The 20,942-nt window shown below is 43.9% G+C and overlaps 1 pseudogene; it reads right to left on the minus strand.

The window, feature by feature from the left end:
- Positions 1–364: 364 nt before the first annotated feature.
- LOC100395858 (major facilitator superfamily domain-containing protein 12 pseudogene) overlaps positions 365–20,942 on the minus strand; it is a 40,372-nt pseudogene continuing 19,794 nt past the window's right edge.

Raw genomic sequence — 20,942 nt, forward strand, 5'->3', positions numbered from 1 at the left:
TCCTTGGTAAGCACATAACTCACACCAGGCCAATGAGGGTCCTTTCTCAGGATTTGAAAAACCAAAGCTGGCCCAAGAGGATTATTCTCTTTTTAGGACCAACAGAGACAGAGGACGTGAGGTTTCTTTGTGGCACAGTTCCTAGGAAGAAGCCAGTGCAAGAGAAACAGATGAAGAGAGAAGCTTCCATGCAGTGTTGGAACCTCTGATCCTGGTCTGTGAGGCCCCAGTGTGCTCTTGCTGTCTCAGAATCATGTGAGCCTCTCTTCCAACACAGATTCCTTTCGGCCTCAGCTAGTTTGACTTTGGGATTCGATCACATTTCACCAAAAAAAGAGAGACCACACTCATAAAGTGACTTCAAATAAACTTGTTTTTTACATTGTCAAAAGCTAACTTCCTTTTGATAAGTATCTCATATATCCCATCCAAAATGCTAAGAAATAAAGTGGTTACAAATGGCTGATGCATTTTTCCTAATAAAAGCAGCAGTTGTTCAAAATAATTTTTTCTATCTACACATAATATTAGAACATTTATCCAGGCAACCCCCCCAAGGATCTCTTTCTTATGAATCACCTTAGTCTAAATTATATTTCTACTTCTATCACATGATTGCACTGAATGTATGTTATCACTTTACTCAAATACTTTCTTCTTTAAAGCAACAAGAAGTAAATCATTTGTAAGAAAAAGTACATACATTACTTTCTTATTTTCTTCCCTTAAGTTACATAAAATTTCCCAGATGCCTACTCAAGCTCATAGTATCTCTAACCATGACCTACTTTAATACGTTGGACTGTCCCTATTTGCTCTTTTAGATTTCCCAGTTCCTAAGGCTAAGCAGAAACCTCCATCCTTGTGTTTATCCAGACAAGTGCAAATTTCAAAGACAGCTATCTAAGCTGGTTAGCGGTTTTGTTCTTTGAAAAGAATCCCGGGTTTGCTTATAATAGCAGGGTTAATCGTTGCACCTGTAGTTTTTGTTTGTTTATTTTTGTTTTGTCTACACATTCATAGAACATCAGCCTACTTCCTTCTGGGATTCACCCTTTCTCCATTTGTAGTCTGAGATCTCAGTGGCACTCTGACTCCCTGCATTAGGAGTAGAGTAACGGCCCAGGCCAAGATAACGTACATATGTGTTCCTGAAGTGGGCACATGACCTAAACCAGTACAATTAGAGAACATCTCAAGACTTTTATGAATGTCACCAACAGATAAGTTTTTCTCTCTGTTGGACATGACCTTGAGGGACTATGAGGCTGGCATTTCTGCAGATATGACCATGAAAAGATTATCTGAGAATTAGGTCAGCCCAAAGGTCCTCTGAGAGATGGAGAAAGGGAAACCAGGTCCTAATTACTTGCTAATTACCTAGGCCAGAAAAGTAACTTTTCTGCTAAAGCCCATTCAAATGGATCTTTCTGTTACTTACAACCAAAAGATTCCTTTTGTTTGTTTATTTTGCCATCAGCTCTTTTTTTTTGCTGCTAGCACAGTCCACCAAGCCTACTGGGCAGCCCTGCTGCCCACCATAGTAGGGTCCATGTCCCACCACCGCTCTGCAGCTGGGTCTCTTGCAGGCTGCAGTCATCCGGAAGGGGCCCTGACAGCATCTGGAGATCCCCAGGCCAGAGGTGAGGGGTGAAATGGGCTGAGCTCAGGGTTAGGGTTCCCCTAGACCCCTCTGGAATTCCTACTTCCTGCTCCCTGCCGAGAGGGGCACCCCAAATTCTCCAGAGGGCTGGGATGGATTAGAGTTGAGAATGGGCACCCTCAAAGCCCATGGGTCCCTGTGAACCTCTGGATTCAGAAGGCCCTGGCAGGCATCCCGGCCGCCCTTACCCTGATCTCCATCCCCGGGAGCTGGCAAGGATGGAGGGTAGGGGTTCAGAGAAGAGTGAGGGGCAGTGGGAGCTTCTCCCCGGGGGCCATCCTTGTGTGTCCCCACGGTTCCCTTGCACAGGTGCAGGAGGCCGTCAAGAGTCAGGGCCAGGCTTCAGGGTCCCAGCGTCACAGGAGGATTGGCCACAGCAGGAGGCTGTAGAGACGCAGGGCAGTGGCCACGCCCACGCCTGCGTCACGGCCACCATCGCCCAGTTGTAGAAGCTCACGCAGGCCGTGCAGCAGACTCCGAGGGGCAGGGGTGCAGGCTCTGGATGACCATGACTACCAGCCCGTTGGCCACTTTATCCGAGAAGCTCACGAGGTCGCCCGTCATGGCCAGCGAGGTGACAAGGATGGTGGCACAGCCGGAGTCCCGTAGCACAGCCGCAGCGTACACGGCCACACCCAGCTCCTCCGAGATCGCCACCCGGGCAGCAAACGCCAGGATCACCAGGAGGCCCGAGGAGTAGGTCGTGTTCCTCCCGATGCACTTGTTGATGGGCTTCATGAGGAAGGAGAAGCCGCTGAGGTACATCACCGGGGGAATGGTCGCGATGAGCTTCTTGGGCAGATAGAGAGAATAGGCGAGGTACACGCATGTAGGTCTGAGACAGGTTCACGATGCCCACCCAGTAGAAAACTGGCTCCCAGAAGCCCAGTGCTTCCAGAGCAGCAAGGTCTGGGTGACGGCAGGGGCCAACAGGGGGCTGTGCTGGCCATGCTCTTCTGCGCGCGGCCAGCGCCTCTCCTCGGTGCCCGGGTGGAACAGCAGCAAGAACACGTCGCCGACACCCACCACCAGCAGGGACAGATTCCGGAACATGGGCACGTCCTGGCCCCCCAGTTGGTCGCTGACGCTGATGTCCTGGGTGACCCCCACCCGCGACGAGCCCTGCAGGTGCAGCAGGAGCCGGGTGGTGCCGTAGACGGTGATGTTGGCCACCATGGCGAAGGTATACCTGAGTGTACTGAGCTCCACCTTCTCATGACAACCAAAAGATTCTTAACTGCTTTTAAACTTTCAGCAAGTGCCTTTCAAACCTTGTCCACCCTTTAGGATCCTACCTGTGATTCTACAAACTAACCCTCCTGCCCTCAAATCCTCTTTCATTGCTGTAATTTTGCCCATGATCTTTTTGAGACATAACCTGACTCTGTTTTATCTCATTTTAATTCTCTTATTTCTAACTATGGATTAAAGATAATCTTTGCCTGCCTATTGCATTAGCCAGTTTCAGTCAGGTAGATTTCTTATTTATTTATTTTGAGACTCTGTAGATCAGGCTGGAGTGCAGTGGCATGATCTTGGCTCACTGTAACCTCTGCCTCCTGGGCTCAAGGAATTCTCATACCCCAGCCTCTGAATAGCTAGGATTAGAGGTATGTGCCACCACGCCTGGCTAATTTTTTTGTATTTTTTGTAGAGATGGAGTTTCACCATGTTGGCCAGACTGGTCTCAAACTCCTAACCTCAAGTGAACTGCCTGCCTCAGCCTCCCAAAGTGCTGGGATTATAAGGGTGAGCCATTGCCTGGCCTCGTCTGCTAGATTTCTTAATTTCAGAAGGAAATTGTAGCTATGAGGAAGAGAACCCAAGGAGACATTCGACAGTTCTGAAATATTCAAAACAAATATGATTAATCTTGCCTTGAAAGATTCTATGTAATCAAAGTTGGGTTCAATCTGTCTTTTTTTCCTGTGGCTTCCTTAGTTGTCTTACCCCAGCTTCCCAGCCTTTTTTCTCCAGCTAAATTCCCCTTGCTGTCCTTTGACAGCTGTTTCAAACAGTTCCCAGGGGATTCAGCCAGGGAAGTCTGAAATCTATATTAAATTCAGGCGAGGGGCTGACATTCATTAATGCTCTAGGGTATCCTGGCTCCTAGGTCATTCACATCAAGGAGAGAAACTGGTCTATCCACTTCCATTCTGGCCCCTAATCCTTCTCTAGACCAAAGCCAGGGTGCTTGATCTGCAGTGCAAATCTGACGTCATTTCTGTGCTTTCAACACTTTAGCATGTGTATTTCATTTTTAAAACTTTTTATGCACAGATCTTCAGTACAGTTTGATGAGTTTTGATAACTGGATATACCAGTGAAACCACCACCCTAAACAAGATAATAGACTATCCCATCATCTCAGAAAGTTCCCTTGCTCCCCATTTCCAGCCATTTCAACCTCTTCTTACCTCCAACCCCAGAGGCAACCATTTCTGATTTTTGTCACCATAGATTAGTTTTGTCTATTTTTTGATTTCATACAAATATAGTCATACAAGATAGACGTTTTTGTGCCATGCTAATTTTACTGTACATAATCTTTCTGAGATTCTCCTGTGGTGGTGTGTGATCCTAGGCTGTTCCTTTTCAATGCTGAGTGTGAATGCTGTATAAATATATGGCTTTTTTTTTTTTTTTGAGACAGAGTCTCACTCTGTCACCCAGCTAACCAGGCTAGTGTGCAGCGGCATGTATCTGGGCTCATTGCAACCTCTGCCTCCTGGGTTCAAGCTATTCTCCTGCCTCAGCCTCCCAAGTAGCTGAGATTACAGGCATGTACCACCACAACCAGCTAATTTTTGTATTTTTAGTAGAGACAGGGTTTCACCATGTTGGCAAGCTGGTCTTGAACTCCTGACCTCAAGTGATGTGCCCACGTCAGCCTCCCAAAGTACCGGGATTTCAGGCACGAGCCGCTGTGCCTGGCCTATGGCAATTTATTTATCCACTCTCCTGTTGATTAACATTTGGGTTGGTTCCAGCTTGGAGCTATTTTAAGCCTGCTATGAATATGTGTCTTCAAGTCTTTTGTGAATATAAGTTTTCATTTCTCTCAGGTAATTGCCTATGAGTAGACTCACCAGATCATGAGCCTTTGAAAGTCTAAAGACCCATTGTTGTTAGGATGAAGACCCAAACCTAAGGTCCTGTATGGCCCTGACTGCTTCTCTGGAGACATCTTGCATGCTTGCCCCTTCCCTTAACTCTGAACTTCAGCCTCTATGTTCTTCCCTCTGCCGGAAACATGCTTCCCTGTTTCTTTTCCTGTTAACCTTGACTCACCCTTCAGATGTAAATGCTGACAACATTAAGGTAAAGACCCGTATTACAGGCATTCCCAACTCTGTGTTCTTGATGCCCTAGTACTTACCAAGACTATGGCTCTATATTGACATGTATGAATATTTGTTTAATGTTTGCTTCTCATGCAGCAGCAAGCATCACCAAGGCAGATGTGTTTGTTTTATTCACACAGGGCCTAGCCTAGCTTCTGGCAGAGAGTAAGCACTCAACAAACCATTGTTGGATGCATAAATGATGACTGCTCTATACCCCACTGCAGATTTTCTTCTCTACTTTGATAAAGTCCCATTTGGTCACCCAGAGGAAAAACCCTCTGTATTCTCATCATGGATTTCTTCATGACCTGGACACAGCAAGAGGGGAAATGATCAGGCAGTCAATGGTTCAGGCTGCCTGGCTTCCAGGAAAGAGAAAAGCTTAAACTTCAATCTTGATCATTCTTGTCCTAAACAGACCATTATGTAAACCAAATTCCTGCTAAACAGGCTTCCGATCCAAGTAAGACAACAAGGCAATGCACTTAGCAAATATTTCACCTTGAAGGAGGCCAATTTGCTCCTGGTGTTTTTTCCCCTTGGTTTATCTCTGGAACACCGGGTACTGGGGACATTCTCAAGATGGCAATGCGTTTCTTGGAAAGTGGGACTGTTTTTTGGTAGAAAGTTGTTCTAGAGGCCAGGCATGGTGGCTCACTCCTGTAATCCTAGCACTTTGGGAGGCCAAGGCAGGCAGATCACCTGAGGCTAGGAGTTCAAGACCATTCTGGCTAACATGGTAAAACCCGGTTTCTACTAAAAATGCAAAAAAATTAGCTAGGCGTTGTGGTGGGCACCTGTAATCCCAGCTACTTGGCTGGCTGAGGCAGGAGAATGGCTTCAACCCTGAGAGGCAGAGGTGGCAGTGAGCTGAGAATGCACTATTGCACTCTGTTTCTTTTTTTTGAGATGGGTGAAACTCCATCTCAAAAAAAAGAAAGTCGTTCCAGAAAAAAATTAGGGTCCATAATGCTCTTCCATCAATAAAATTTGTTTTCCACATGGAAATGCACCACCATGGGGCATTTTTACTCTCTGAGTGGCCAGAGTGGAGGTGCTGAGTTGAAAGGCACATTTAACAACATGCTGTTACTGTTCAAAGCAAGGCTATTGAAGTGTTTTGCTATGCACCCCCAAAATCCCAATACATGCAGTAAGGAAGATGATTAATATAATCTCACATACCTTCATATGACTCTTTCTCATGGATAATTTTCTCCCCAGGTGGGCTTTTTGTCTGTGTCCAGTGATACTGTTTCTTCTTTAGATGTTTTGCCTTTGCAAAAAGAGTGCAAATCAAAGTGATCCTAAGCAGATGAGCTGTAAGTGTCAAGAAAACAACATTAGTTTGTATCAGCACCAGACTACTTTTATTGCTATCAGAAAATGAAAGTGTTTTAGAAAATAGCAAATCCCTATAAAAGGAATAGAATGATGTCCCCCAGTCTTGAAATAGAGATTGGTGGTTCTTGAAGAGGATTTGAAGAAGTCAAAGGTGATAATATATGTTAGAAAGTGTGCTAAAATATTTGTCAATTGACTGTTCATACCCTTTGATGTAGTAATTCTTTTCCTGTATGTCTGTCCCAAAGCATTCATCATAGATATAGACAAGGGTTTCTAAACAAGGAAGGTAACTGTTGCATTATGTATAATATGGAGAAATGGGAAATGGTTTAAACATTTAACAAAAAGAGAATGACTGAATATATTCTGAGGCCTGTTTATCATACAATATTAAATTTAATATTTACAAAGAGTACTTAACAACATAGTTAGTGAAATAAGTCCCTACAAAAGGGCCTGAAATATTGTAGGCACTCAGTAAATATTTGTTCATTAGTACATAAATGCATTGCTTTTTAAAAATTAAATTGGGCTGGGTATAGTGGCTCACGCTTGTAATCCCAGCACTTTGGGAGGCTGAGGTGGGTGGATCACTTGAGGCCAGGAGTTCGAGACCACCCTGGCTAACAGGGTGAAACCAAGTCTCTACAAAAAATACAAAAATTAACTGGGTGTGGTGACAGGTGCCTGTAATCCTAGCTACTTGGGAGGCTGAGGCAGGAGAATCAGTTGAACCCAGGAGGCAGAGATTGCAATGAACCAAGATGGTGCCACTGTACTCCAGCCTGGGTGGCCAGGCAAGACTCTGCCTCAAAAAAAGAAAAATCAAATTAAATTAAATTTAAAAAATTGATGCATAATAGATATACATATTTTGGGGGTACAAGTGATGGATTAGTTTTTATTTTAAAATATTTTATTTATTTTTATTATTCTTTTGTACTTGATCTTAGCCATAAGGCTGAGAAGCAATTATTATTATTATTATTATCATTATTATTATTTGAGACAGGGACTCACTCTGTCACTCAGGCTGGTGTGCAGTGGTGTTCACTGCAACCTCAACCTCCTGGGCTCAAATGATCCTCCTGCTTCAGCCTCCTGAGTGTGTGTCACTGTGCCTGGCTAATTTTTTAGTTTTTTGTAGAGATGGTGTCTCACAGTGTTGCCCAGTTGGCCTCAGACTTGGTTTCAGCTATCCTTCTGCCTCAGCCTCCCAAAGTGCTGGCATTATAGGTGTAAGCCACTGCACCCAGCCTGGATTACTTTCATAATTAAAGCAAAAAACTGATTTAAAAATCTGGCAGAGATATGAAGGTTAACATAAAACAACAACATAGACAATGTTAACATTCTTGGAAAAGCACAGAATGGAAGAAGGAAAGAAGCTGCAAACAACTCCTTCTTTCCCTCCCTCAAAATAAACAACCGAAAACTTGATCTTGAATATGGGCCCATAGAAGAAACTCTCTTTCAGAACATTTTAGATGGAAATAGAGTCCATATGCAGTACTGGGCATGTTTTCATCTAAAATGAGCTTCGGTTAATAGTTCTAGAGCACTTTTTATATGCTAACAATTTTTTCTGAGATCTTGGTTTGAGGATCCTTCCTAATTTAAGAGAATTTTATTCATTCACTGTTTTGTTAGGTTAAAAGTTGGAAATATTTCTGTCTCATTAAACAGCCTCAATTCAAAGACAGACCACCTGCCTGATTTCCTACTCTTGGTCATCTAAAATAAAGACTGGCAACTGTGGGCATTCCTGAAAAGTGTTTGCCTTGTCCATTTGAGCTTGTTTTTAAAGAATGACTCATGGCCAATCTGTGCTCCAGCTTTTCATACTTAAGAGTGAGAGAGAGAGAGAGAGAGAGAGAGAGAGAGAGAGAGAGAGAGAGAGAGAGAGTGTGTGTGTGTGTGTGTGTGTAGAGGAATGGTGGATAGAGGTACAAAAAGAAAATGAACAAAGAAATGTGGGTTGGAAGCCATACTCTAAGCTAAAGCCTGCACCTAATTGGAAATTAGGGGCCAACCTACACCTACAATGGTATAAAACTAAGATCAGGGCAAAGCCATCAAAGTCCAAGGTTACTCCAGGGGACAGGTACATGGGAGTGAAGCAAATGACACCGTGACTCAGTGTGTGGGCAGACCCAGCTTTGAGGAGTCTGGGAAAATGTTACAATTTTGGAAACTCTCTTGAAGAAAAGAATACAATTTTAGGATACAGATACAGATACTCCTCAACTTAGATGGAATTGCATCCTGATATACCTACCATAAATTGAAAATATTCTAAGTCAGAAATGTTCCAGGTATCGTGGCTCATGCCTGTAATCCCAGCATTTTGAGAGGTCAAGGTGGGAGGATTGCTTGATCCCAGGAGTTCTAGATCAGCCTGTGCAACATAATAGACCCTGTCTCTATAAAAAAATTTAAAAATTAGCTCAGTGTGGTGGCACATGCCTATAGTCCTAGCTACTAGGGAGACTGAGGTGGGAGGATCATTTGAGCCTGGGAAGTAGAGACTGCAGTGAGCCATGATGGCACCACTGCACTCTAGCCTGGGTGACAGAATGAGACCCTATCTCAAAAGAAAAAAAAAGGAAATGTACCCCTAACCTACTGAATATCATAGCTCAGCCTGGCCTGCCTTAACTATACTCAGGACACTTACATGAGTCTACAGTTGGACAAAATTATCGAACACAAGTGTGTTTTATAATGAAGTGTTGAACATCTCATGTAATGTACTGAATACAGTACATTGTAGAGTACGGTATCAAGTTGTTTACCCTCATGATCTCGTGGCTGGCTGGGATCTGCGGTTGATACCACTGCCCGGCATCTCAAGAGACTATCTATTGCATATTGCTAGCCCAGGAAAAGATTACAATTCAAAATGCAAAGTATGATTTCTACTGTGTATCACTTTTATACCATTGTTAAGTCAAAAAATCGTAAGTCAGGGACCATCTGTACAATAAGAAGATAATGTGGCAGTGATTACTAAACACATAAATACATCCACTAAACCCGACTTTGTGTATCCTAAGCCAACTTTCCCTAAGCCAGATAATGTCCAGAGGCACTCCAGAATTCTCTGACGCGAGATTGTGATGGAAGAAAAGTCAGAGAGCAAGGACGTATTTGTTAACATGCACAGCCAGGTGTGGTGGCTCATGTCTGTAATCCAAGCACTTTAGGAGGCAGAGGCTGGTAGATCACCTGAGGTCAGCCAGCCTGGCCAATATAGTGAAACCCTGTCTCTACTAAAAATACAAAAATTAGCTAGGTGTGGTAGCAGGTGCCTGTAATCCCAGCTACTTGGGAAGCTGAGGCAGGAGAATCACTTGAACCTGGGAGGCAGAGGTTGCAGTGAGCCAAGAGCATCCCATTGCACTCCAGCCTGGGCAACAGAGTGAAACTCCATCTCAAAAAATAAAATAAAGGCTGGGTACGGTAGCTCACGCTTGTAATCTTAGCACTTTGGGAGGCCAAGGCAAGCAGATTGCCTAAGCTCAGGAGTTCAAGACCAGCCTGGGCAACACAGTGAAATCCCGTATCTACTAAAATACAAAAAAAAAAAAAAAAAAATAGCTGGATGTGGTGGCACGAGCCTGTAGTCCCAACTACTCAGGAGGCTGAGGCAGGAGAATGACTTGAACTCGGGAGGTGGAGGTTGCAGTGAGCTGAGATCACACCACCGCAGTTCAGCCTGGGCAACAGACCGAGACTCTGTCTCAAAAAAACAAAAAATGTTTATTTTAATTTCTTGAAAGATATGCACACTTTCCATTTTGATACTGTCAAAATGCTCTCAGAAAAGTTGTTGATGTCTGTGGGCCCACAATAGTATACAAGTGCTCTCTTATCCCTCAGCAAAACTCAGTGAGTTTCTTCCTTAATCCCTGCAAACCCACTGGGTAAAAAATAGCTTATTGTCAATTATATTTGCTATTTTTATTATTAGCTTGATGACTAATTTTATGTGTAATTTGGCTAGGCTCTAGTACCCAGTTTTTGGTCAAACACCAGTCTAGATGTTACTGTGATGGTATTTTTTTTTTTAGGTGAGACTAAAATTTAGGCTGGGTACAGTGGCTCATGCCTGTAATCCCAGCACTTTGGGAGGCCTAGGGGAGAGGATTGCTTGAGTCCAGAAGTTCAAGACCAGCCTGGGTGACATGACAAAACCTTGTCTTTACAAAAAACAAACAAACAAAACGAAAGAAAAGAAAATTAGCCAGCATGGTGGTGTGTACCTGTAGTCCCAGCTACTTGGGAGGCTGAAGTGGGAGGATGGCCTGAGCCTGGGAGGTTGAATCTGTAGTGAGCCATAATCACACTACTGCACTCCAGTCTGGGCAACACAGTGAGACCCTGTCTCAAACAAAACAAAACAGTATTTAAATCAGTAGACTTTGAGTAAAGCAGATTACCTCCATAATGTTGGTAGGTTTTGTGTTCCTTATGAGACTCTAATACCTAACGATCTGAGGTGGAACAGTTTCATCCCAAAACCATCCTCCCACCCCGGTCTGTAGAAAAATTGTGTTTCATGAAACTGGTCCCTGGTGCCCAAAAGGTTGGGGACCCCTGTCCTAGAAGAGCTCATGCTGGGATTAAGAGTGTACCCACCCTCATCCATGTGTCCTCCACATGAGGGATGTCCTCTTGCTCTGCCACTACCTTTTCTTCTACAGCTCAGACTTCTTGGAGGGTCTCTGTTTCTTGAAGGAGGTGGTGGTCTCCACCTACCACCACTTTCAAAAGATGGTTCATTGGCTTGCTCTGCTTGAATTGCTTTTCCATCCAAAGACATTCCAGTCATATCTTTGGCAGCATTCTTAGCATCTGCAGGGATCTCAAAAGTAATTAGCACAAAGCCTCTGGACACTTGGTTTCCCTATCCTTCATCAGAAAATTTCCACTATGCTGCCATATTTCCCAAATACTGCTTCAAGAGCCTTTTCATTGGGTTCTGTATTAAGGCCACCTGTGAACAGCTTGCCAGGTTGATCTACTTCCACAATTTTGCTCCTTTTCCAGATTTTTCTGAGATCTCACCTTTATGCTCCCCTGGGTGACCACTGGCTAAACTAATCTAATGTCTCTTTATATATAAGTACACATACACACACAAACACATACTATAGGTTCTGTTTCTCCGGAGAACCTTCTCTAATACAATTAGTGAGGTTACCTAGGTCAAATGTTTATTCGTCATCTGTATTTCATTTTATCTTATTCCCTTCCCCCTTCCCTTTCCTCCTTACTCCTCCTCCTCCTCCTCCTCCTGCTCCTCCTCCTCCTCCTCCTCCTTTCCCTCTCTTCTTTTTCCTTTTCTTCTTTGCCCAGATCTTTTTTAGATCCTCTGTGTGAATACAGGTCCCCCAAAGTGAAGGGTGCTAGCCTATGCTCCCTAATTTGCTGAGAATAAAGAGCCTTTCTGACTAGGGACTTGTACTACCAGGGAGATTGTGCAAGTAAATACATTAAGTAAATAAAGCTAAGTAATGGAGAAGGCTGCTTAGTTATGGGAACTTACTTTCAAAACCAGTTCCTCCTTCATTTATCAGTTAACAGCTGAATGCAGAATTTCCTGTTTTTTCTTTTTTCTTCCTTTTCTTCATAGCAAGTGATGTCATTACAGCTACCTAGAAGAACGATTTCCCACAGTGACACAGGTTCTGTGATGTCATTGGCATCACAAAAGCCAGCAAGGAAATGTGCTATCGGTATGTGTTTACTGAAATTACCAAGCAAATTATTTTTAAGCTTTCTGGGAAAGAAACCCTTCAGTTAAAGTAAACATTTAAGAAATTGTTATTATACAAAGAAATTCTGTCCTTTATCTTCCGGAAAGAGAATGCCTGCAACCTCAAGGAACTAAACAGGCCTGCTATAAGAGACAGTTCTACTCTGGGGATGTTTAGTGGACTGAGTATCTGTGCCAGTGGTCCCCAACCTTTTTTGGCACCAGGGACCTGTTTCATGGAAGATAATTTTTCCACAGACAGGGGTGGGGGATGGTTTTGGGATGAAACTGCTTCACCTCAGATCATCACACATAATCTAGTTAGTTAGATTCTCATAAGGAGCGGGAAACCTAGATCCCTCACATGTGCAGTTTGTGATCCTCTGAGAATCTAGTGCTGCCACTGATCTGATAGGAAGCCATGCTCAGGTGGTAATGATCACTCATCTGCTACTCACTTCCTGCTGTGTGATCTGGTTCCTACAGGACATGGATTGGTACTGGTCCGCAGCCCGGATGTTAGGGACCCTTGATCTATGCCAAAATGGTAACTATCTTCAGATTGTCTAGGCTGGTAACTGGACTATTATTCAAGCAACCAGACCTGTCCTGATAAAGTTTGGAAGTGTCTCGCTTTCTCTATCCAAAGTCAGATCTCCCGAACAGGATCTCCCTTCCCTTTAATGGAACTAGAGGTGTTAGTTTTTACTGCTATAACAAATTGCCACAGATTGGGTGGCTCAAAACCCCAGAAATTTATTCTCTGACAGTTCTGAGGCCAAAAGTTCAAACACGAGGTGTCGGCAGGACTGGCTCCCTCTGCAGTATGAAGGGAGTCTGTTCCATGCCTGGCTCCTGTCTTCTGGAGGCTGCTGCTATCCTTGGCATTCCTTGGCTCATAGGCGCATCCCTCTGATTTCTACCTCCATCTGCATGGCCCCTTCTCCATGTGCCTTCTCCCTTCTCCACTCCTCTTCTTCTTTTTTTTTTTGAGTTAACATCTTGCTCTGTTGCCCAGGCTGAAGTGCAATGGCACTATGATGGCTTATTGCAGCCTTGACCTTCCAGGCTCAGATGATCCTCCTGCCTCAGATCCCGAGTAGCTAGCACCACAGGCATGTGCCACAATGCCCAGCTGAGTTTTCAATTTTTAGTAGAGGTGGGGGTCTCACTATGTTATCCAGGCTGGTCTTGAACTCCTGGGCTCAAGCAATCTTCCTGCCTTGGCCTTGCAAAGTGCTGGGATTATAGGTGTGAGCTACAATGCCTGGTCATGTCCTTTCTTTTTTGAGATGAAGTCTTGCTCTGTTGCCCAGGCTGGAGTGCAGTGGCATGATCTTGGCTCACTGCAACCTCCACTCCTGGGTCCCAGCAATTCTCCTGCCTCAGCCTCCCTAGTACTTGGGATTACAGGTTTGTGCCACCATGCTCAGCTAATTTTTTTGTATTTTTAGTAGAGACAGTTTTCACCATGTTGGTCAGGCTGGTCTCAAACTCCTGAACTCATGATTTGCCCACCTCGACCATGTCTTTTCCTTTATAGTGATACTTCCCATCGGATGTAGGGCCCACTCTAACCAAGTTGTTAGGTCATATTCTCAGGTGAAAGGGGTTAGGGTATGAACATATTTTTTTATGCCACAAGTTAACCCAATACAGTGGATAAGGGTTTATGACCATCTGGCCCCATCTTCTCCCAGAGGTGATGGTGGCTCTTGAGAGCTGAGTCTTTCAAGTGGTGCCATGTGAAATCTTCGTAAGTTAATTCATTCATTACTGTAATGGGCTGAATTGTGTTCTCCCACTGCTCTCAAAGTGATACCTTGAAGTCCTAACTCAACAGTCAGTGCCTCAGAATGTGACTGTATTTGGAGGTGGGGTCTGTATTAGTCCATTTCTATGCTGCTGATAAAGACATACCCAAGACTGTGTAATTTATAAAGAAAAAGAGTTTTAGTGGACTCACAGTTCCACGTGGCTGGGGAGGTCTCACAATCACAGAGGAAGGTGAAAGGCACACTTCACATGGCAGCAGACAAGAGAAAATGAGAACCAAGCAAAAGGGGTTTCCCCTTATAAAACCATCAGATCTCGTGAAACTTACTCACTACCACGAGACAGTATGGGGGAACTGCCCCCACGATTCAGTTACCTCCCACCATGTCCCTCCCACAACAGGTAGGAATTATGGGAGCTCCAATTCAAGGTGAGAGTTGGGTGGGGACACAGCTGAACCATATCAGGGTCTTTAAACTGGTATTAAGGTTAAATGAGGTTACTGGGGTGGGCCCTGATGCAACATGACTGGTGTCCTTATAAGAAGGGGAGATAAGGACACAGGAGAAGGCAGCCATCTCCAAACCAAGGAGAGAGAACTCAGAAGAAATCACTGCTGCCAAAAACATGATCTCAGACTTCTAGCCTCCAGGACTATGACAAAGTATATTTCTGTTGTTGAAACCACTCAGTCTGTGGTACTTCGTTCTGGCAGCCCTTGGAAACTAGTGCAGTTACTAAGAACCCACTCTCTGCCACATCTTTCACAGTCAGAGGCACATCCTGCCTGGGCACTCGCTGTCAGTCTGAAGAGAATTACTATTTTAGCATAGTGAGACCACGAAGTACCTTCAGAGCAGGACTACTTGTCTCTTGCTAACTTCTCAGGGATACGGCTTATCATTCTAAAGATTTTGGTGTAAACAAGAGTTTATCATGTCTTCAAGTATAAAAAGCTATAGTAAATAGCTGATTTCTGTAAGTATAATGAGGAAGATGCCATAGAAACCGTGAAAGGGTTCAGTGAAACTGGAGGAGTCTACCTGGTCTTAGACGATGTGACATTTAAGCTGGGATCAAACATGAATAAATCATGCTTCAATCAGGAGGAATGTTCCAGTCAGGGAAAAGTAAGTTAAAAAGTCTAAAGAAAGCCTGGGCAACATGGCGAAACCCTGTCTCTAGGAAAAATACAACAAATTAGCTGGGCATGGTGGCATGCCTGTTGTTCCAGCTACTCAGGAGCCTGAAATGGGAGGATTGTTTAAGACTGGGAGGTGGGGAGTGCACTGAGCTGTGCTTGTACCACCGCACTCCATCCTGGGTGACAGAGTGAGACCCTGTCTCAAAAAAAAAAGTCTAAAGCAGAAAAACATTCAAAAAACTAGAGAAAGCTGGGGAGGTAAGCTGGGGAGGTATGCTGGGCCATATTGTGAAAGGACAGTGAGAAGACCTCAGAGGGTTTTGGGCAGTGGGGTTCTTATCTGGTTTTGGAAAGATCACTGACTGCAGTGTGGAGCCGGAGTTAGATAGGAGAAGACTAGAACCAGGAGACTCAGTCAGGAGGCCGTCCCAGGGGTCTGTGAAGCGGGATGGTGGATGGGGTAAGAGATTGAGTGCAGATGGAGAGAAATAGGAGAATTAGAAAAATATTTAGGAAGTTGAAAAAAACCACATTTCCTCATTGGTTCAGTGTAGAAGGGTTGAGGGAGAGGAAGGAGTTAAGTATGAATTGGATAATTTACTGGGTAATGAAGTCATTTACTTTGGGGAATATTGGGGATGCTTATGGGGGAAGGGATTACATTTATCAGGACTTCCATGGTTTCAAGTGACAGAAAATGAATTCAAATAATTTAAGAATAAAGGACTGATGCAAAGAAACAGACCTACTCTACCCTCTTTATTTCTCTCTTTTTAAAATTTTTGCTTCTCTTGGTGTGTTGGCCTCATTCTTTCCTATTGCAGACTTGCTTCCTCCGGGCAATGGAGAGAAGGTGGTGGTGCTACAACGTCACATTTACGTCTTCCCAGCTCAGAGACTCCAGGAGAAAGAGCTTTTTTTCTCCCAGCATCTTACTCTGAATTTCACTGTACAAAGTTTAGCCCTATCCACCCAATTTTAACATTTCTGAAATTGGAAGCATCTTACAATAGATGGCATCTTCCTTTTTCGTTTTCCCAGTTGGCAGTATTATTTCTTAGTGATATATAAAATAATAGTGTTTCTTACTGTAATGGAGTCTTAGATATAATGAAATCCATAAAAAACCATAGAGAAGGGCTCTTGTCGGTTTGGTATAGGTCACTGACTGTCCCTGGGCCAATCATGGTGACCCAAGAGATAGGGGAATATGATGATCAGTACTTGGATACAGGCCCATCCCTGTGGCCAGTGCTATAGGATGCTATGACTGAAATCCCATCTGAACTACACTTAGGGGGGAGTGGCAGTTGCTGCAAATAACAGCAATGCTGCTGGGAACACATGATGCTGGTCAGTCCCAAACACATGATGAAGAGTGCCTGAGAAAACAGTGAGTTCAATGTAGACTGGTAGCTAAACTGGCTGGTGAGATACTGTATTAGTCTGTTCTCTCACTGCTATAAATAATTACCTGAGACTGGGTTATTGACTGATTGATAGATTTTGAGACAGAGTCTTGCTCTATCACCCAGGCTGGAGTGCTGTGGCACGATCTGGGCTCACTGAAGCCTCTGCCTCCTGGCTTCAAGAGATTCTTAGGCCTCAGCCTCCAGAGTAGCTGACACTACAGGCATGTACCACCATTCCCAGCTAATTTTTGTATTTTCGTTAGAGACAGATTCTCACCATGTTGGCCAGGCTGGTCTTGAACACCTGACCTCAGGTGATCCACCTGCCGCAGCCTCCCAAAGTGCTGGGATTACAGGCGTGAGCCACTGTGCCCAGCCGAGACTAGGTAATTTATAAAGAAAAGAGGTTTAATTGACTCACAGTTCCACAGGATGTACAGGAAGTATGTCTGGGGAGGCCTCAGCAAACTTACAATCATGGCAGAAGGTGAAAGGGAAGCAGGCATGTCTGAGAAGGAGGAAGAGAGAGAGAAGGGGGAAGTCTGCACACTTTTATGAACAACCATCTTGTGAGAACTCACTCATGAGAACAGCAAGGGGGAAATCTGCCCTCATGATCCAATCACCTTCCAACAATGGGTATTAAAATTTGCTATGATTTGGGTGGGGACAAAGACCCAAATCATATCAGATATGCAAATAATGCTGTCCTCTGCCCATTAAATTTGGTAGCAAACTTGTCACCTTCAACTTCACTGAGAGCATTTTCAATAGAGTGCAGGGCAGAAGCCAGCTGAAGGGAGTTGAGGAATAAATGAGAATTGAGGAAAATTAGATAGGTTGGTCAGAAGCCAAAGAGAATTAAAGTTTGTTTGGTGACATTCTCTGCATTGAGGACAGAATTGTTCATGCAATACTTCAGGACCCAAGGCAAAGCCCTAGAGTAGTAGTTCTCAAAGACTATCAGGAGCCACTACCTGGGATTTGCTAGAAAAGCAAATTTTGGGGACCTTAAACCTACTGAGTCAGAAACTCTAAAGTAGAGTCCTGCCATCTGTAGTTTAACAAGTGCTCCAGGTGATTTGGAGGCAGGCTAAAGTTTGAGAACTAGGGCCTTAGGAGCCTAGAGCAACAGGTTTTATGGAGCAGAACTATGGTATTATCTGTCTCAGGGAGACAAATGTGTGTGTTGTTTACATGTTTACTTCAGCTGGGCTTGCTGGAAGCAAAGAGTCTGGTTTGGGTTGGGGGAAAGAGGGGTAAGGGCACAGATTTCTATAAAGCAATCAAATGAGAAAAAGGACTATTTCCTTTCCAGGGCAGGATCCCTGCTGTTTGAGTATGAAATCCATCTCTTTGGGTTTTTCAAGCAGATTAGCAATTTTGACACCTTTCCACTCCTCTGAGCAACACAGTGTTAAGTGGATCTCTTGAAGGATGAGCCTGGTGCTTGGCTGAAGCTGTCACAAAGTGGTATTTCTCACAGTATTTGCAGAGGCCCTGGGAAATGTTAACCAGTGACTCAGTTTGCTCTTTGATTTCAGTCTTTATGTTTGAAAACCTGTTTGAAATGCATGTCTTTTTGCCACTGTAGAGGCTAGAATAAAATCCAAAGGAGCAAAGTTTGTGAACAATTTTTTATTTTTACAAATCAGAATGGGTTTAAGATGTAGCTCTCTAATGTCACTCTTACTCGCATTGATTTGCTTTCTTGAGAGAAAGAGATTGGGATGTTTGGAGCTCCTGCTGGCTGCTGGGATTTGCATGTGATCCCCGACATACAATATCTGTGACACACACTGGTATGCGAGTCTGTAGCAGATGTCCTATTAATAGCTGATACATGAATATCATTTGTTGGGTGGGCAGATACAGGAAGTGTGGCACGATGTAAATTCTATGAAGACAGGGCTGGTTGATTCAATGTTTTGTCCCTGATACCTAGAACAGCACTCAATAAACATGTTGAACGAATCAAAAAAAAATTGTAATTGAATCCTGGATCACTCAGAAATCTACAGATTCAGGGTCACCAGTCCGAGCATTAATTTTCACCATCTGGGGCTCTAAATATAGCATGTATAGGCAGCACTGGCTGCGTAATTTGTTGGGGCCAGTGCAAAATAAAAATTCAGAGCTTCTTGTTCAAACATTAATAACTGTGAGACAGCATTAGCAGAGTATTCAGCCAAGCATGTGGCTCTGCTGAGTGAGGAGCCCTGTGCTCCTGCACAAGTCACACCCATGAAGCTGACCCAGCAGGCGAGGAATGGGACAAAATTTTACCAATCCCGGTAATTTTCTGAAAATGGCTTTAAATTTTTTTTCAGAAATTCTTGAAACGACCATTTTATTTTATTTTGAGACAGAATCTCACCATCACCCAGGATGGAGTGCAGTGGTGTGATTTCAGCTCATTGCAACCTCCACCTCCCCGGTTCAAGTGATTCTCCTGCCTTAGCCTGGAACTACAGGTGCCCACCATGATGCCCAGCTATTTTTTTTTTTTTTTTTTGTATTTTTAGTGGAGACAAGGTTTCTCCACTAAATCCATCCGCCTCTGCCTCCCAAAGTGCTGGGGTTACAGGCGTGAGCCACCACGCCCTGCCAGCCATCACCTTTTTATGTAGTTATTATCTCCTTTTCCATGAAAAAGAAGGCAACTTTAAAAACGAAGGGTGTCTGTGATAGGATTGGATTATCCCAATTCTTCTCTAACTCTTTGGACTGTATCCTGTCTTTGCCATGTTGCTCTACATTGCTTCCTACTGGAGAGACTGGAGTCTATTTCCCCACTTCCTCATGTTGGGCTGAGTCATGAAGCTTGCTTCGGCCAATGGAATGTTAGTGGGCATGATCAGAGGCTTTAAATGTGCTCAGGTGGTTTGGCTTTGCTTCTCAGGCTCTGTCCTTTACCATGAGAACTGTCCTGGGTAGCTGTTGGCTCAAGCAAATGACAGAAATATGGGGTAGACTTGATCCCAATCGGCTGCCCCAGCTAACCTGCAAACCGACATATAAGGATGAAAAAGAAATGCTTTTGGTGAGCCAACAAGGTTTTGGAGTCGTTTGTTACACAGTATTTACATAACAGAAACGTAAGAAGGTATCCTTCAGGAGGGTCCTAGTAAATGAATATCTACAGTGTTTTTTTAAACTTTGAGGATGCTGAAAAAAGACAAAAGAGATTAGAAAAATAATCAAAATTAATGCCAAATATTGGTGTACAATCCTGCCAAAAGGTTGTTTAGCCTGATGCTCAAATCAAGTCAATAAGCCATAAACAAACTCAGCGCTAAGCACTTTGCAAGCTTTAATTCAAGCAGTCCTCCAGTAACAACACTATGAATGCAGTTGCTAATATCATTGTCGTTTTCAGCTGTGGGAGCAAAAAATCAGAGAGGTGTAAGTAACTCAGCTAAGGTCATGCAGCTTGAAAGTAGTGAAGCCAAGATGCTAACCCAGGTGGGATGGATCTGGAGCTGCACACTTAATCACCAGGCCTTGCTACATTGCCATCAAAAAAACAAGGTAATCCCAGCACTTTGGGAGGCCAAGGTGGGCAGATTACTTGAGGCCAGGAGTTTGAGATCAGCCTGGGCAATGTGTCAAAACCTTGTCTCTACAAAAAGTACAAAAATTAACCAGACCTAGTGGCTTGCACCTGTGGTCCCAGCTACTCAGGAGGCTGAGGCTGGAGAATCACTTAAGTCTGGGAAGCAGAGGTTGCAGCGAGCCAAGGTTGTATCACCACACTCTGGCCTGAGCAAGAGTGAGACCCTATCTCAAAAATAAAAAATAAGGGAAGGTCCTGGGGAAATTCAAGGTACTTTTATCTCTGTCCTGAACTTCATTTCAGACCACTTCTCCTTCTGTCTGCTAATTGATGATCAACTCAAATACCTGTTTCTTTGCTCTTGCCTTCAACCACACCTCGAGTTTGATGGTCAATTGGATGATGCTCCCAGCTTCCAGCAGCCCAAACTTCACAGTCCTTACCTAGTGTGATGTGTCTGAGGAAACTGAGCCAATGATCCACTTGTTTACATAGCCCAGGGCTCTTTCTCCCAGGATGTAGCTATCATTCCCAACCTTAAACTGGGGCTACGGGACTGTGAGATACAAAATCCTTCAAGGTATGTAGGAAGGGTTTGCAAAAGGGGAATCAGGTTTATGGCTAATGCCAATAAGACTGAATGTCCCTGCCTTTCCAGGCTTCTCTGAATGCCTTTCAGCCAGGCTTCTTGGTGACTGTGTGGTGGGTGAGGTCATTCCTATAGGATGAATATATTAGAACATGGTATAATCTAGACATTTGTCCTTCTCCCTCAAGGTCATTACATATGAGCAGGTCTCTTTGACATCGCTGTAACGTGCCCTCAAGGAGGCTTAATTTATTGAGAGCTGCATACACATTTCAAAGAGAACGTATTTAAGACAAGTAGAAAAATGATATTTTTTCCTTATTACAGATGATGTAAACTCCTAGCCA

Source organism: Callithrix jacchus, chromosome 9, assembly GCF_049354715.1.
Source record: "Callithrix jacchus isolate 240 chromosome 9, calJac240_pri, whole genome shotgun sequence".
Lineage (NCBI taxonomy): Eukaryota > Metazoa > Chordata > Mammalia > Primates > Cebidae > Callithrix > Callithrix jacchus.